This window comes from Malaclemys terrapin, chromosome 1 (genome assembly GCF_027887155.1).
Source record: "Malaclemys terrapin pileata isolate rMalTer1 chromosome 1, rMalTer1.hap1, whole genome shotgun sequence".
NCBI lineage: Eukaryota > Metazoa > Chordata > Testudines > Emydidae > Malaclemys > Malaclemys terrapin.
The window spans coordinates 303729956-303748267 of record NC_071505.1 but is presented as its reverse complement, the minus strand read 5'-3'; the positions used below and the strand labels follow the sequence as shown (position 1 = coordinate 303748267).

The window sequence follows — 18312 nt, the reverse complement described above, 5'->3', positions numbered from 1 at the left end:
TCAATTCAGTTTAAAAAAATGCATTAGGCTGTTCTGGTTTCCCCCCACAACTTAAACTCCTGTAGAATCAAGATCTATAAGCAGAAAAATAGGAGCATACAGAGCAGAACATTTCTAGTAATAAAACTGGAAGACTGATTGGTTGGCTGATTGAAAATAGTGAAGCTATGACAAACAGGTCTGTCTCAATGAGGGTTTGGGTTGTCTAATTTATCTGAATTAGTTTTCCCATCCCAAATAAGTATTTGCAAACTGCTGATGGGTTAATACAACCCCACTGTGTTCTATTGTGTCTTTGGTATCTCATCATTTCTTTTTCTGTCTGACATAACCAGAGTTCTCAGTCTGACATGTTTAAGATTAATGAACAATTGAGCCTCAGGCAAGAAATTAGTTAAAATTCATTCCTTTTGATAATGTAAGTTCAGACTACTCCAGACCATTTTCAAGATTTGTGCCTCTTTTTCCTGCAGCTCCATAAAGTACAAGGAGAATAAATATTGTATGCACACTCTTGGGGCAAAGGGCTCCTAGGAAAGCAAGAACATGGAGATTTATACAGTGTTCAGGACAGTTTGGCATCTTCCTCCCAGCTTGGCACTAATTACAAAAAGCTGCTGGAATTAAATTTTACATCAGTCTTAAGGCACAAATCCTTAGAGTTAGACTCTTCATTTCATAAACATGATTTTTTAATTATTAAGAGCAAACTTCCCCACAAGTACTGAATTTGTGCAATTGCTAAGTAATGGCGATGGCATCCCAAATTAACATGTGCTTTCCTAATATTAAATGCTGAAATGTCTGTTGTCCAAGTTGGATTGTAAATACATAGTCTCAGTCTGCCAACGTAGAGTTATTTATGGATTTTGCAAAATAAAGATATGCAAAATCATAAACCAGGCATCAATGGAGTTACAGCAGGGCTGAACTTTACCCATATAGTATATCAAGTAGTATTTTCAGAGACTACATCCTGTTCTAATTTGTCTTGTTCAAAAAAAGAAAAAGGCTAAATCCAACAGATAATTTGTTCACAATAAATAAATGAATCAGAGCCATCAGAAAGTTGGTTGCAGATGTTTGCCTTCTGTTTAGGTTTGTAGATCTTGGTTTGGCACTTGTACAGCTGTGCCTTCAAGATTTGTTTTGCCCAGGTCTACTAATTTATCTAGATCTTAATTAGCAGGACTTTCAGATTCTAACATTTATATTTCAGCTAGTAAGGAATTCCACAGCCAAAACGTTTAACACGTTCTAAGAAAGTTTATCATTACTTTACTCATGGCATTGACTTCCAAGTCACTACATTAATAACTATGAAGCAAAAATCAAAAATATATGTATTTATATCATAGTACTATCTAGAGGCCCCAAATGATATCAGGACTCCTGTGAAGGGCAGAGAAGCCCCACACCAGCAGAGATGGGGTTAAGGAGAGACTATGGCCCCAGCTAGCCCTGCCCCATTATACCTGCAGCCAGTGCCAAGCCTGGAGGGGGAATAAAAGGAGGGTGCCTGGCTCAGTTCAGGACTGACTGGCCATGAAGGAGGATGGAGCTCTGCCCCTTTGACAGATGGGAGTTTTGCCTGCAGAGTTGTGGAATGATGGACCTGCTAGCCAGAGCAGCCACTGGGGAGGAACAGTTAGACCCCAAGTAGCAAGTGATGCACAAATCAGAGACTGTTTGGAAACTGTGCCTGAAGGAAAGGGCAGGAACGGCCCCCTGGCAGGCTGGGGGATGGCCCACTATTGAGTTAGGTTTGCTTTTTGTCATAGAACATTTTGGGGCTGAGCCCCTCAACCCCATGCAGAAGGGGATGAAACTGAAAAGATAATTAGCCAGTGGGCTGGAGCTTGTCTCAATGGACACCTGAGATAGACACGTCCCTGTCACAGGGGAGATCTGTGGCTGTGTACGGGAGCCTGGAAGTGCTGCAAGGGGGCACTGCTCCAGCCATGCCACTACAGCATTATTTTGCTTGGCACTGTACATACATGTAGTAGGAGACAGTCCCCACCCCAGAAAGCTTACATTCTAAATGGACAAAACCGATAAAGGTTGGGATAAAAGCAATGTCATGATCCCCATTCAAGAGGTGAAGAACTGAAACCCAGAGGCTGGCCAAAAGACACACACACAGTCTGTGACAGAGCAAGGAATCTCAGCCCAGTGACTTAACAAGACCAGCCAGATTGTTTGTGCTCTTTACTGTTCCTTTACTATGTATAAAAACAGCCTTAAGCTTTATTTATGTAGAACGTTTTTATACTTGTCTTTAACATTTGAAAGCCCAGGTTCTCTCCGCCCTGGAAACCACTGACAAGATCCTTGGAGACCCTGAATAGAAACTTCACACATGCTTGCACATCCCTGCAGCATGGGCTATGCCAGGGGTAGGCAACCTATGGCACTTGTGCCAAAGGCGGCACACGAGCTGATTTTCAGCGGCACTCACACTGCCCAGGTCCTGGCCACTGCTCTGGGGGGTTCTGCATTTTAATTTAATTTTAAATGAAGCTTCTTAAGCATTTTAAAAACCTTATTTACTTTACACACAACAATAGGTTAGTTATATATTATAGACTTATAGAAAGAGACCTTCTAAAAACGTTAAAATGTATTACTGGCACACGAAACCTTAAATCAGAGTGAATAATTGAAGACTCGGCACACCACTTCTGAAAGGTTGCCGACCCCTGGGCTATGCAGTGGGGAGGGATGAAGTGCAGTATATACTAAAATATTGGGCTGTAACTGCCCAATGTAGACCTTGGTAGCATGAACTAAAAAGGTACCTCGTTTGTGTTAACATAATCCTGTTTCAAACTGTTTTGAAGGCAGGACTGTGCAGACAGCCCTAAGCTGCACCCTCTCCCTTTTCCCCTAACAGGAGAAAGGGGATGCTGAGTCTTAGCTTAAGACTGGAACAAGAGGATCAAATACTCCCAAGCCCTTCTCTGATTTCCCCAACACCTCAGTGTAATCACCCTTTTGGCGCTGGCCTAGTACCCGTGTGATGTGCAAACTGCAGAAAGGTACCTCACAGTTTCTGGACAGTTCCAGTCACCCAAGGTCATTTCATGGTGCTGCTGGTAGATGCCCAACTCTTCCTCCTGGTGTACTAAAGCAGAAGTTCTCAAACTTTTTTTTTTTTGGTGACGGACCCTTTTGCAAATTCAATGTTAATCACAGACCCCCAACTGAGAAACTGATTGACAAAAGTATGTGTGTACTTCATATAAACATGTACTGTTAGTAATACTTTAAGAAAAAGAGAAGAGTACTCCTAGATATCAGTGACATGGGTGTGCCTGCTTCTTATTGCAGAGTCTATCTATCCTTGGTGTGATGTTTGACAAGCAAACTTGTAAATCATTCACCACTTCCAGTCAGGACCTGAACTTTGTCTTCATAGCTGTCAAGGCAGAGAATGATGCTTCACATATATATGTTGTTGGGAAAGGTAGCAACACTTTCACTGCTTCTGTAACTAAAACTGGGTACTCCCTAGGATCAGTTGGCCAAAATTGGTAAGGTGCCTGTTCCTGAAACTTAATTTTCAGTGTGCAGTCACAGCATAGTTCGAGCAGCTCCTGTTCTGCAAGATGACAAAGTTGAGAATGGATCCGGAACCCAATCATAATCTTCCATGTTTATATTTTTAAAGTAAACACTGAAGTAAGTCACAGCTGCATTTAGAGTCATAGACTTTAAGGTCAGAATGGACCATTATGATCATCTAGTCTGACTTTCTGCACAATGCAGGTCACAGAATCTCACCCACCCACTCCTATTATAAACCCCTAACCTATGTCTGAGCTATTGAAGTCCTCAAATCATGGTTTAAAGGTTTCAAGGTGCAGAGAATCCTCCAGCAAGTAACCCATGCCCAACACTGCAGAGGAAGGCGAAAAACCCCCAGGGCCTCTGCCAATCTGCCCTGGAGGAAGATTCTTTCTGGACACCAAATATGGCGATCAGCTAAACCCTGAGCAGGTGAGCAAGACTCACCAGCCAGACACCCAGGAAAGAATTCTCTGTAGTAACTCAGATCCCATCCCATCACAGGCCATTGGGCATATTTACCGCTAATAGTCAAAGATCAATTAATTGCCAAAATTAGGCTATCCCATCATACCATCCCCTCCATAAACGTATCAAGCTTAGTCTTGAAGCCAGATATGTCTTTTTCCCTCAGTGCTCCCCTTGGAAGGCTGTTCCAGAACTTCACTCCTCTGACAGTTAGAAACCTTCATCTAATTTCAAGTCTAAACTTCCTGATGGCCAGTTTATATCCATTTGTTCTTGTGTCCACATTGGTACTGAGCTTAAATAATTCCTCTCCCTCCCTGGTATTTATCCCTCGGATATACTTATAGAGAGCAAACATATCTCCCCTCAGCCTTCTTTTGGTTAGGCTAAACAAGCCAAGCGCTTTGAGTCTCCTTTCATATGACAGGTTTTCCATTCCTCAGATCATCCTAGTAGCCCTTCTCTGTACCTGTCCCAGTTTGAATTCATCCTTCTTAAACACGGGATACCAGAACTGCACACGGTATTCCAGATGAGGTCTCACCAATGCCTTGTATAACGGTACTAACACCTCCTTATCTCTACTGGAAATACCTCGCCTGATGCATCCCAAGACCGCATTAGCTTTTTTCACGGCCATATCACATTGGCGGCTCACAGTCATCCTGTGATCAACCAATACTCCGAGGTCCTTCTCCTCCTCTGTTACTTCCAACTGATGAGTCCCCAGCTTATAACAAAAATTCTTGTTATTAATCCCTAAATGCATGACCTTGCACTTTTAACTATTAAATTTCATCCTATTACTATTACTCCAGTTTACAAGGTCATGCAGATCTTCCTGTATGATATCGCGGTCCTCCTCTGTATTGGCAATACCTCCCAGCTTTGTATCATCCGCAAACTTTATTAGCACACTCCCACTTTTTGTGCCAAGGTCAGTAATAAAAAGATTAAATAAGATTGGTCCCAAAACTGATCCCTGAGGAACTCCACTAGTAACCTCCCTGCAGCCTGACAGCTCACATCATGATACTCGGGTTCCATTTTCTTTGATGCAAGGGCCTGGCAATGCAACATACAGTGTGTTACAATTACCTGCAGGTTTATGGCTCATATTCTGGCTACAACAACACTCCTATTGCCCATCATAGCGGCAGCACCATTCATGCAAACGGCAACACACTTCAAAGCAACTCAGCTTTCATGAAATCATCCAGTAATTTGAATATTTTCTGACCTGTTTTCTGTTCTGATAACTCTTGACAAAAAAAGAATCTTACAAAACTTACCCCAGCCAAATGTAATGAACAAAATCTAATCATTGTGCTGCATTACCAACAACAGTTGTCTCATCAAGATGAAATGCAAACTATTCACATGCATGTAGGCTTTCAGTTAGTTGGCATTTTACGTTGTTTGAAAGCTCTTAAATTCTCCTGCTGTGTCATCAGAAAGTGGTATGGCCTTACTATCTTCACTTAACATCACTTCACACATTTCTATAGCAGCTGGAAAAATCAGTTCTTCTCTAATGGTATGGGATTTTTTATTCTATAACTATAAACTTCCTGTATGGATTTGACTAGAGAAATATATGACCAGAAAAAACAGTACATGATTATTGATATAGCTAATCATGTTAATGCTTTTTAATTGCTAAAGGCTATGCTGGTAAGCATACTAGGTCACGTGACCACACACTTCCCCAGTGTTTCTAAATACAAGTGTCTCCCTGCTCAGTTCTGTCTGTCCCCTATGTCTGAGCTACCCAGGTGATACATGTGGGGACAGGTTGCAGGCCTATCAGGAGATGCTATTAGAAAAACACTATTATACTGGGAATTGGCAGTGCTGGTCTTGATGCTCCAGGTAGATGAAAGCCCTTTTACAGGTGCAATGTGCCTTAACAGTGCAAAATTAATCCCTAACTACCTACCTAACTATAATACAGGGTACTAATTCAGGTACCTTTTCTAGAAGAGCTGTCAGGAGACTGATGCAGGCAAGCAGATCCTCCCTGGGGACGGCTCGGAGGGACTAACCACCCACTCCCTCCTGGAACGGCACTGGCGGTCTGTAAAGCTTGGAACCCACAGGTTCGGGTGTAAGCAGGTCAGGTCTCTGGATCCAAAATCCCAGATCTGCTGTTGGCTGGCCGCGGGGCAGGCAGGCTGCAGGCAGTGAGGGGCTGGAGAGATGGCCCATCTCTTCCTGTTGCTAGCAGGCTGGGGGCAGGAGCAGTGAATTGTCCCCTCCTGAGGCTTTTCTGCAAGCTGAGGTTACAGGCAGGCCAGTTGCTAGCAGGCTGTAACGCTGGCAGGCTGCAGGGAGACCTCTCCCCTCCACGCCTCAGCTGGTCTCTGCCACATGAAGGTAGGGTGACCAGATGTCCCAATTTTATAGGGACAGTCCTGATATTTGGGGCTTTTTCTTATATAGGCACCTATTACCCCCCACACCATCCCGATTTTTCACACTTGCTATCTGGTCACCCTACGTGGAGGGAGTGTGGCGCTATTCCTAGTCTCCTCCTTGCTTTCCCATGCAACTGGGACTCTGCACAGGCCAGAGACTGCTTGCAGTCTGCCTGGCTGTCTCCTGCCCTCTAATTGGCTGCTAGGGACTGCTGTGGTCTCCCCTCATCCCACTGGCTGATGGAGAAGGGTTGCTGGGGTGATGGGGGGGGGTGTCGCATCCCCCACCCCTCCTGCTGCAGGGGAAGTCAACAGTGCAGGAGGACTCTGTCGTGGACCCCACAGGGGCCCAAAAGTTGTGTCTCTTCTCTTGGGGCACAGCCGCATTGGTAAAGAGGAGTAGGGGGCTACATCAAGTTCACACCCCCTCACAAAGTGAGCCCGCCACAACCCCAAACCACAAGGCAACTCCACAACAACAGCCACTTATAGTATCTGGAGAGAGAACACATATAGATAAGATTGATAACATTTTCTTACATTGGTTGTGTTTCTCCGAGCTGCTTTGTTTGTGTCAGTCTTCACTGAGATTATTTTTTCCCCAAACTGCATTGATTCTATATTTTAACTATATACTTGAATGTGGACACTTTAGAACTTTATACATAGAGAAAAATCTATTGAGTCTATTTCTTGAATTTGTATTTGCTGTTTGATTTTGCTGTTTCTAGCAATTTATTATTTTTAAAGACAACATTGTAGAATTCCAGACTGGAATAGCTGAGGTTGCATCTAATGCAAAGCTCACTTTTGACCACTTCAACACCTAGGCAATTTCCTCTCATCAGTCCAAAGGCTTGGTGGTGGGCAGACAGCTGCTGTATTTTCAACAGTTTTGATCTATTATCGCTTAAACTTCAGCATCTTTAGCTGGACACAGAAACTTTTAACATTAGATATCCCAGTGTTTTGTGATAATGCAAATCCGTAGAACCACGTAAAAAAAAAAACTTGGCAGACTAAATTATTTTTCTGGCAACTGGCAACTCCATAGAAAACCCAGCCCAAGCTGGTCAAATAATGGCCAGGTGGTAACCCTATCTAAAACCCTAGAGAAGCAATGAAGAATAACAATGAGGTAGCATTGGCATAAACAGTCAGTAGGTATTACTCATGTTTTTTCCTGTATTTGCAATGGAGTAATAAATCCATTGTGAGAGCTGCTTAGGGTACACACAGCATGAATTTAGATTGTCCTAATGAATAAATCAGTTTACCATTATTGATTCACAATGCTTTTGATTTAAATCTTTGCCTAACCTTTTACCTGAACAATTTTTTCATTAATATATTATTTAGAATGGGCGGAAGGAAAGTGGAAATAGTTACTCAGCCTGCTGGTAGGCAGCCAAACATCCAAGTTGTCCCCATGTATCTGATATTTTTCAGAGCCATTGCACTCAGATATAATAAGTTCCACCAGAAATTGTACATACCTTTGCATAAAAGTACTCAAAGATTTAAATAAAAAGGCATGGCAAATTAATGAAAGTAAACAGGTATATTTCCTAAGACAGTCTAAATTCATACTGTGTGTGACCTATACAGCCCTTCAGAAAGCATTTATTTGGTCTGCTGCAAATACAGAAAAAGAATGAATAATCTGTAATGATGGTTTATGCCAATATTACATTATTCTGTTCTGTATAACAGTGGTTCTCAAACTAGGGCCGCCGCTTGTTCAGGGAAAACCCCTGGTGCGCCAAGCCGGGCTGGACTGTTTATTTGCTGCGTCCGCAGGTTTGGCTGATCGTGGCTCCCACTGGCCGTGGTTCGCCACTCCAGGCCAATGCGGGCTGCAGGAAGCAGCGCGGGCCGAGGAACCTGCTGGCCACCCTTCCTGCAGCCCCCATTGGCCTGGGAGCGGCGAACCGCGGCCAGTGGGAGCCACGATCGGCTGAACCTGCGGATGCGGCAGGTAAACAAACCAGCCCGGCCCGCTAGGGGTTTTCCTTGAACAAGCGGCAGTCCTAGTTTGAAAACCACTGCTGTATAACAGAAGATAGTGTTCTTCAGTCCCTTTTTGATCACATAAAAATAGAATATTTTGGGAATATTCTTTATATTCTCCTATAGCACCAGCATATGCAAGGATTAAGGCCACTCTGCAAAGTTTAAAATATTGCATACACAAAGCTTTAAAGAACTGTACAAAAAACTACATAACCCTTACAGTGCTCTTTACATATTAATATTAGAGTTGGCTGAAATGCAGAATTTCCAGTTTGTGGGAAATGTTGACGTTTCAAAATTTGTTTTTTATCCAATTCAGAACCAAATCTAGTTTTTGGAAATTTCCTGCAAACCAAAAATTCTGAAAATGTTTGTTTTGGAAACACCAAACATGGTATTTTTGGAAGGAACTGTGCTCCCAAAAAGGAACTGATTGAAATGGATATGCGTTGTGTTAATTGCTACTGCAGTAGAACTGACAAGAATCAGGCCCATCAGTAGCAGCCAGGACTCTCAGGGCTTCCAGGCTCCCTGCGATGGAGCCAAGAGGCTGGAAATCCTGGGATGGTCTTCCAGCTTCTGCTGCTCTGGAGCAGCCCCACCATATGGACTGCCCCATTGTAGGGGGACCAGGGGTCCAGACTCCTGCTCCAGCTCGTCCCCATTGGGTAGCAGGAGGAAGCAGCTAGCCTGGGAGTTTGGAAACCCTGGGGTCGCCATTCACCAAAGCAGTCTGCATCATTTTCTGATGCATTAGCAGGAGTGTTGTAAGCAAGACAGAAGAAGTAATTCTTCTGCTCTATTCCACGCTGATTAGACCTCGACTGGAATATTGTGTCCAGTTCTGGGCGCCACATTTCAGGAAAGATGTGAACAAAGTGGATAAAGTCCAGAAAAGAGCAACAAAAATTATTAAAGGTCTAGAAAACATGACCTATGAGGGAAGTTTGAAAAAAAATGGGTTTATTTAGTCTGGAGAAGAAAAGACTGAAATAGGACATGATAACAGTTTTCAAGTACATAAAAGCTTGTTACAAAGAGGAGGGAGAAAAATCTTTCTCCTTAACCTCTGAGGGTAGGACAAGAAACAATGGGTTTAAATTGCAGCAAGGGTGGTTTAGGTTGGACATTAGGATAAACTTCCTGTCAGGGTGGTCAAGCACTGGAATAAATTGCCTAGGGAGGTTGTGGAATCTCCATCACTGGAGTTTTTTTAAGAGCAGGTCAGACAAACACCTGTCAGGGATGGGCTAGATAATACTTTGTCCTGCCATGAGTGCAGGAGACTGGAATAGAAGACCTCTTGAGGTTCCTTCCAGTCCTATGATTCTCTGGCAGAGATGCCCTGGAGCTGCAGGACTTCCATGGATACATGGTAGGGAGGCTGGAAGCCCTGAGAGCCCTGTCTCAAGTTAGGGTTTTCTCACTTTCCAGGCTCCCCACTGCAGAGGCAGGAGTTGTGCCCTGGTTAGAGCTGGGGCTCCCAGCTCCAATGCAGGTAGCCTGGCAGCCCTGGCATGGTGATGCTGCCCTGGAGCTGAGGACTCCAAGTCCTGGCTCTCCAGCCCAGAGCAGTCCACATGGCAAGGCTCCCTCAGAGCCATGTAACCTGGTAGACCAGTCTTGAGAAAAGGAAACTGAGGGGGGACCCAATAACTGTCTTCAAAGATGTTAAAGGTTGTTATAACATGGTGATCAATTGTTCTCCATGTCCTCTGAAGGTAAGACAAGAAGCAATTGTCAATGTAGCAAGGAAGATTTAGTTTAGATATAGGGAAAAATTTCTAACTGTAAGTATAGTTAAGTTCTGGGATAGATTTCCAAGGGAGACTGAGGGATCTTCATCACTGGAGGTTTTTGAAACCAGGTTGCACAAACACCTGTTAGGAATGGTCTAGGCATACTTGGCCCTGCCTCAGCACAGAGGGCTGGAGTGGATGACCTCTTGAGGTCCCTTCCAGCCCGACATTTCTACGATTCTGTGTTTTACTCTTATCCTGTAGATTCACACCCAACTTTTTGTTTCTCCCCACCGGTACTTGTATACCATAATTAGATCTCATTTCAGCTACTGCTTTTTCATAGTTCAACATGTTAAGCTCCCAAAACCATCTCTTCAGAAACATACGCTCCATCTCTTAAATTAGTCTCATTCTCTGGACCCATTCCAAAACTTGGGAATGAACCAAATTACACATCTCTTGAAATATCTAAGTTTGATCCTTAGGTCCAGCAGAGTTCCACCTGGTGCACAACTCAAAGAGTGCCTGGGCAGTAACACTGGCTTTATGTGATACTGACAAGCAGGTTGAAGTCAATGGGAATTCAACTTGAGAAGACTGCAGGATCAGGGCCAAAGACCCAGATTCACAGAGGTATTTAGGCACCTAATCTCCAAATGTAGGCACTTAAGTCCCAGGTTTAGATACAACTGCGATCCACAAAGCCCCTGCCTGGCTGCTGCAGAACCCTGTAGATGCCTAAACTCACTCAGCACCTACATTTTCACTGTAAAAGTTCCCTAGATGCCTACATTTCTGCCTGTGGGAATGTGCACTGAAGTCTTTAAGTGCAGAACATTCCTTAAAGACTTTACCATGGAAAGTTGTGTGCATTCAAAATCCTAAGCTTAGTGTTATTTTAATGTAGGGTTTTGTATTTTAATATCCCATGGACCAAATCTTCAGCTGTTGTAAGTCGTTGTAGCGCCACAGCAGACAATGGAGCTATTTCAATTTACACTAGCTAAGATTTTGGCCCAGCATGCCCAGGTGTCCCTTGCCTCTGTTTGCCAAAATGGGCAACAGGGGATGGATCACTTGATTACCTGTTCTGTTCATTCCCTCTGGGGCACCTGGCATTGGCTACTGTCGGAAGACAGGATACTGGGCTAGATGGACCTTTGACTGACCCAGTATGGCCATTCTTATGGGTGTGCGTGTATTTAATGTGAAATACTTAACTGGGATAAAAAATGCAAATAGTGAAGCAAACAACTATAGTTATATAAAGCAAAGTTTGTTCAGAAGCAAAATAAATGTACTGCTAGTGTTTAACCACATCAGGCTATTCAGCTATTACAGTGATCATGTGATTTGTTCAGCCACATTTAATAGGATATAGTGTGCTGGTCTTGAACATTCTCCAAAAATTGTTAAACTTATTAATGGTTAATAGCTGTGAGCTGAATTGTAAATACATGATATAATGGTGCTTGATACTGGCAGCTTTACTACACCAATTTCTCTAGTTTTATAATATTTAGCTCCTCAAGACGGTTGTAGAGTGCTGGTCTACTTTGTATAAATAGAAAATTATCTGTGTGCTGTTTGTCAAAGGAGATTAAGCTTTGTTCTTCTTATAACTATAATACTATTTCCTATGAGGTAGGACAGTCTAACTCCAACATGAATTTATTTTTTCTGCAACTGTGTTTTCCCTTAGTGCGTTATCAGTTTACTCTCCTGCAAATCACCCTGTAAAACAAAAGTTATTTTATAGAAACAAATCACACAATCACAATATGGAGGAGAATTTTTAATTGTAGGACTCAGTAGCCTTGTCTATAATGAGGACTAGCTCACAAAGCTAGACAGCACAGTGATAAAAATGCCTACACCTGGTCTATACTAGCTCTTTCAGTATTGCTAGCAACTGTGGAGTATTTCTGAAAATCCTTATTGTATGTGCAGCCAGTAAGACCTATAAAATATATCTTGGGTTCAATATTGGTCATATCAGTCAGATCTCCACCATGCATGCAGTCTGGACATGGGTCAGCTGGCCTTAATTTCATCTTTAGTCAAACATTATATCCTCAAATTCTTGGAGTAACTTTTTCCTCCTAGCTTTTATCTTATTTCTTTCTGCATTTTCTGCCATCATTTTCTTTTGTATTGAGATCCCTTCATTCCACAGCCCTCCCCGATAAGTCAGTATTTAAAGAGATGTTTCCTGCGACACCACCCTGAAATAGTACAATATTAAATTTGCAATTGTGGTATATAGTTGTCCTTTACTGGTATAATTCACCTATACTTGACCAGTGACAAATTATTAAAATTTTAGTTTAAAAAAAGCTAAGCAAAAAACCTAAAACATTTAATGAAAGAACTTCCATAAATATTTAGGATTGCCACCTTTGTAAAGTGTTAACATTTTCATCTCATAGACTCATAGACTTTAAGGTCAGAAGGGACCATTATGATCATCGGGTCTGACCCCCTGCATACTGCAGGCCACAAAACCGTCCCTATCCTTCCCTTGACTCTGCTGATGAAGTCTCCAAATCCTGTGTTTTAGTGACTTCAATTGGCAGAGAACCCTCCTGCTAGCGATCCCTGCCCCATGCTGCGGAGGAAGGCGAAAAACCTCCAGGGCCTCAGCCAATCTACCCTGGAGGAAAATTCCTTCCCGACCCCAAATATGGCGATCAGTAAGACCCCGAGCATGTAGGCAAGAGTCTCCAGCCTGACCCTTGTTAGCCATTATACTATTTACCTGCCTTTGCTCGGTATTCCTCAGCTAATATGCTTTACCATTAAACCATTCCCTCCATAAACTTATCTAACTTAATCTTAAAACCAGACAGGTCCCTCGCCCCCACCGTTTCCCTCGGAAGGCCGTTCCAATATTTCACCCCTCTGACGGTCAGAAACCTTCGTCTAATTTCAAGCCTAAACTTCCCCACGGCCAGTTTATATCCATTCGTTCTCGTGTCCACATTAGTACTAAGCTGGAATAATTCCTCTCCCTCCCTTGTATTTATCCCTCTGATATATTTAAAGAGAGCAATCATATCACCCCCTCAGCCTTCGTTTTGTCAGACTAAACAACCCGAGCTCCTCTAGTCTCTTTTCATACGGTAGGTTTTCCATTCCTCTGATCATCCTAGTGGCCCTTCTCTGCACCCGTTCCAATTTGAGTTCATCTTTTTTAAACATGGGAGACCAGAACTGCACACAGTACTCCAAATGAGTACATCGTATAACTCCTCTTTGGTATTGCTTCTTGGGCTGAATGCACTCCAGACTCAAAACTGGCTTTATTTATAGATTGCTATAAAAGTACTTCTAGAACTGTTTAAATTAAAACATATCTTACATTTACTTGTATTGATTAACATAACATAAGAACGGCCATACTGGATCAGACCAAAGGTCCATCTAGCCCAGTATCCTGTATTCCGACAGTGACCAATGCCAGATGCCCCAGAGGGAACGGAACAGGTAATCATCAAGTGATCCATCCCCGTCACCCATTCCCAGCTTCTGTCAAACAGAAGTTAGGGACACCATCCCTGCCTATCCTGGCTAATAGTCATTGATGGGCCGATCCTCCATGAACTTATCTAGTTCTTTTGTGAAGCCTGAGATCTTTTTTGAACCCTGATTATTTGTCTCACAGTAGCACCTACAGACCCCCAATAAGGTGAGGTCCCGTTGTGCTAGACACTGTACAACCACAGAGTGAGGAAACAGTCCCTGCCCCAAAGAGTTTACAATCTACATAGACATGACAAAAGGGTTGGAAGAGAAACAGAAACATGCAGAGGTAAAGTTGCTTGCCCCATGTTACACAGTAGCTCAGTGGTGGTGGCAGGCATTGCATACGCTCATATACCAATATGCTTTCAGCAAAGGGTTGCAAACCTTAGTTAATTCTCACAGGACCTATATGGTGTAAGTAAAATTGGTAAATTAAGGCAAACAGATTAATCAGGGCTATAATCTAAAGCCTACCAAAGTCAAAAAAGAGAAGACTCAGAATGATTTCAGTGGGTTTTGGATTAGGCCCTAAGTGAATTGCCTATGGTCATATAGCAAGTCAGTGGCAAAACCAGGAATATAACCTAAAAAAATCTTGTCATCCAGTCCACTGCATTTACCACTAGTTTACATACTAACAGTGTGTGCGTTCTTATTTCAGCTCTCTTCACCATAGTCTTTTAGTGCTCCCCCTTAGCTCTGCATGTAGGGTTCTAAAGGGCACGGCAACAATAGTAGCTTACATTTATGCAGTACCTTTCATCTAGATAAATTCCTCTAGTTTTCTAAAAACATTTTCACTGTTGTTTGCTAAAAGAAAAAGGCTTTATGATTAAATAATCTTTTAACAGACTGGAAAATTTCAGTTAAAAAATTCCTATGATGTATACACATATTGTTTAGATAATCTTTTTCCCCGTCTTCCATGCAATCAGAGGGTTTGAATTCTAATGCAACACAATCATGCTAGAACCTGATTATATCCCAGAGCTAAAATTCTGAGTAGCATCAGTCCATGGTATCTAAAGGTATTTGCCAAAAACATGTCAGGACTCCCCTACAGTACAAATCGCCCCATAAATTCTATGCTTACACAACACTGCTGACCTCATAGTAAAAGCATGCCTTAATGATCAAGCAAGTGGAAACGTTTGGTAAATACACTGAATGTTTTACATTGTTATCAGTGGGTGTTCCCTAGATCTCTTGAGAAAAAGGCCTTCCTTAATCTTGGGTCAAGTAGTGTCAGCCAAATGAAACCTTTACAAGTTATTTATGAAATGTAAATAGACAACAACTTTTTCTTTGTTAAGATTCAGCTAAATATTTCTTAACGTACAATCAAAACAAAAATATAATTCTGTGAAGTGTGAATCATTTTTCAGTGTTTTTAGTCAGTGCATTTTAAGTTACTTATTTTATGTTAAATAAGAGGGGAAGAAATATACAATGGGGAAAATACTCTAAGCAAAAAAATAGTTCAGTACAAACTTCCAGAGATCCTGCACATTCAGAATCTGACCATCTTTAGGAAATTCTGCAGAATCCTCGTCTTCGAAAAAGCTTTTCCATCATAAGAATGATACTCAGAATGGCACTCTCTTCTACCTTACCAACCAACCCAGCCCCTCAAAATAACGCTACCCCAAGCAGTGTGTAACCTCCAGAGACTCCATGAAATCCACTACAGACTTCATTATTGCTGTTTTACACAGAAGACACTCGGATACAGACATGATGGGCAGCAGTATAAAACCATCGGACCAATGGGCAAACAGAATACCTGTGATATATTTCGCCTGTCCTTCTCTTTTTCTTCCCTCTAGTTAGAATTTTTTGTGTATGCCGATACATACATACTCTTCCACTTAAAGTACAATCTGAGGCACCTGATCCTGCCATTGGATCTGTGTGGCAGACCCTTGTGCCCACAGTGAGCCCCAATGAAGTCAATGGGGTCTGCCCACATTAATCCAGTGGCATGACTGCTGCCTAAAAGAGGAAACATTTGACATATCAAAGTCACAAGTTTCATCACTAGCATTGCCTGCATTTACACCCCTATTTTCAGTTAGGCCCTGATTTTCAAACCCTTATACATATGTTTGACCATAAGCACACAATCAGCTCCACTGAAGTTAGTAGGACTCAGCTGCTTAAAGTTAAGCATGTGCTTTCTAGTTTTCAGGATCGGGGGCTTAGTTTGGAAACTCCACTTCAGGCTCTCAAGGCAAAAGGCTTAACACCTTCCTTAACAAAGCCTATCAGCCCGTGAGAAATGCAAAACTATGTTCCCTTTGACATTGATTTCCTGCTGTGTTTGGCTTGGCATTGATCCAAAAGCATTGACTGGTTATCTACACACTGGAAAAACCTTGTTCCAGATGACTCTCTGTTATAAACCAGAGAACAGACAAACAGCAGAACAACCACAAATGAAAGATTTGCTATTGGACTGCACTGAAAAGAACTTGCGGCTTTGGAACACAGATGTCTGCACAGCCCTCCGGGTTGGCTGCAATTCTATTTATTTCAAGGGGTAGTAAAAATTGTGCATTGCAATCACATGTATATCTGCTACAGTACTAAGCAATGAGCTGCATTGTCCTATATGTTCTGCCACTGGTAAAATCTACTTATGTCACACTTCGCGTTTTCTTTTCTGTAGCACATCACCTTGATTTGCTACATCTCAACCAATCAGTAAGACAATTTAATAGGTAAAATCCAAATGTGCAGGCACCAGAAATGCAGATACTCTAAGTTTCAGTTGGGTGCTGTATTCTGCAGCATCTTCTGTCTCTAATATCATATAAAACATATTTAAATCATTGATTCTACAGCCTATAAAAATGAAACAACAGCAACCACCAGCGCCAGTTCCCCATTTCCCTTTCTGAGAGGTTATATTCAAAGTCTAGCTGTGATAACAACAGTATTTACTATTGACCAGTTAAGACTAGATTCTCTACACAATGCAGTACCCAGCAGCTCCTATTGTTCTCAAAAGGAACTGCTGGGTACAGAGCTTTTGAATATACAGCCATTAGGGGCCAAACCTGTCACCCTGATGTTGAGTAGTACTAAACTACATGAATAGTTACAGGGATTACTCAAGTAGTAAGTTACTATTCAACATGAGCCAGGGTGGCAGAATCTGGCACTTCATTTTTAGTTGCCAGTTCCTGGTAGAATGGTATTAGACTGCTCACACCTTAACATTTCTTAAACATACATGGCCCAATAGAACCTCAGAGTTACTAAAACCCGAGTTACGAAATGACCGATCAACCACATTATCAAGCAGTAGCAGAGACAAAAACAAAAACCCACAGTCCAGTACTGTGTTAAATGTAAACTAATAAAAAAAAATAAAGGAAAAGTTTAAAAAAGATTTGACAAGTTAAGGAAACTGTTTCTGTGCTCGTTTCATTTAAATTAAGATGGTTAAAAGCAGCATTTTTCTTCGGCGTAGTACAGTTTCAAAGCTGTGTTAAGTGAATGTTCAGTTTTTTGAAAGAATTGTTTTGTTCAGAGTTACGAACAACCTCCATTCCCAAGGTATCCGTAACTCTGAGGTTCTACTGTAGTTTGTTATAAAATAACATTTATGGCACTAAGCCTCCTCACCTTTCGTTTCAGACTCTTTCCTCCTGTAGATGCACTCTCCCTGCAACTGTTCTTCCATAGCATGCATGCAAGAGTGCTACCCTACATGAGACACTGGCATCAGAGTGGCTGCATAAGAATGTTACTAACTTCCATATAAAGTTCATCAGTGTTGTTAAGCTATACATTATTTACATCAGCTGTTTGAAACTGTTATTTAAAAGAAATCATGGGATACATCTTGCTGTGTCTTGCCATGTGGGATTCATAAATACCAGGCATTCAGATAATGGATTGTATGTCTCTTGTTTTGCCCTGCATTGATGTTGTTTTACAGCACATGGAGACCCACTGAGAATGAAATGAAATAAATAAAATCATGCATGAACATCTCTGAAAGAGGACTTGTATGGTTCTTGTTTTATGCACTCTTTCCCACATTTTTATTATATCATTGGAAATTGCTCATTTTGGAGAGTGGATGGAATTATGCAAAAAAAAACACCACCCCACACCCAGGATCCAATGCAATTATTCACTGATGGAGTATTGGATAAAATTGACAAAATGGAGACTGCATCTGGGGATGTGCATGTCTGGTTTGCATATGTGTGGAATCACAGGGGATTTTATCCTTGGGAGAACACACACAGGGAAAATTATTCCTTTCGTTCACAAAGGTGCAGCTGAGAAGATTTTAGCCCATTGTGTCTGGGGAGGTATAAGGAGACATTGTCTATATGGGGGTGGGGGGAAGCAATCTAGCAGGATTTAATTATTCATTGCTGGAGAAGAGAGAACAGGCTTCCAGCGGTCTGTCCTCCCCACCTTGTCCCTACAATGCTTCTGTCTGGAGGGAGGGAGAGGTATTTTAGCAGCCTCTCTGGAAATATCTCCTACTATAAAGGCTGAGCATACACTATGCAACTATTTCTTCCTGGTTACCATCATCCATGGATTGGTGACTC

General features: G+C 42.1%; 1 protein-coding gene and 1 long non-coding RNA gene across 6 annotated transcripts in view; one reads left to right on the top strand and one right to left on the bottom strand.

Annotated features, from left to right (window-relative positions):
* LOC128829877 (uncharacterized) overlaps positions 1 to 17462 on the top strand; it is a 91615-nt gene extending 74153 nt beyond the window's left edge. The window contains exon 4 of the long non-coding RNA XR_008443500.1: positions 17378 to 17462. This is a non-coding gene — a long non-coding RNA (uncharacterized LOC128829877). The remainder of the gene's footprint in view (positions 1 to 17377) is intronic.
* STARD13 (StAR related lipid transfer domain containing 13) overlaps positions 1 to 18312 on the bottom strand; it is a 442897-nt gene that overhangs the window by 396944 nt on the left and 27641 nt on the right. The window contains exon 1 of one of the 5 annotated variants that reach the window (XM_054015315.1): positions 17366 to 17455. The exons of the other annotated variants lie outside the window; for them this stretch is intronic. The gene's annotated coding sequence lies outside the window, so the exon portion shown is untranslated. Of the gene's footprint in view, positions 1 to 17365; positions 17456 to 18312 lie in introns of those variants that run through there. 5 annotated transcript variants of the gene reach the window in all.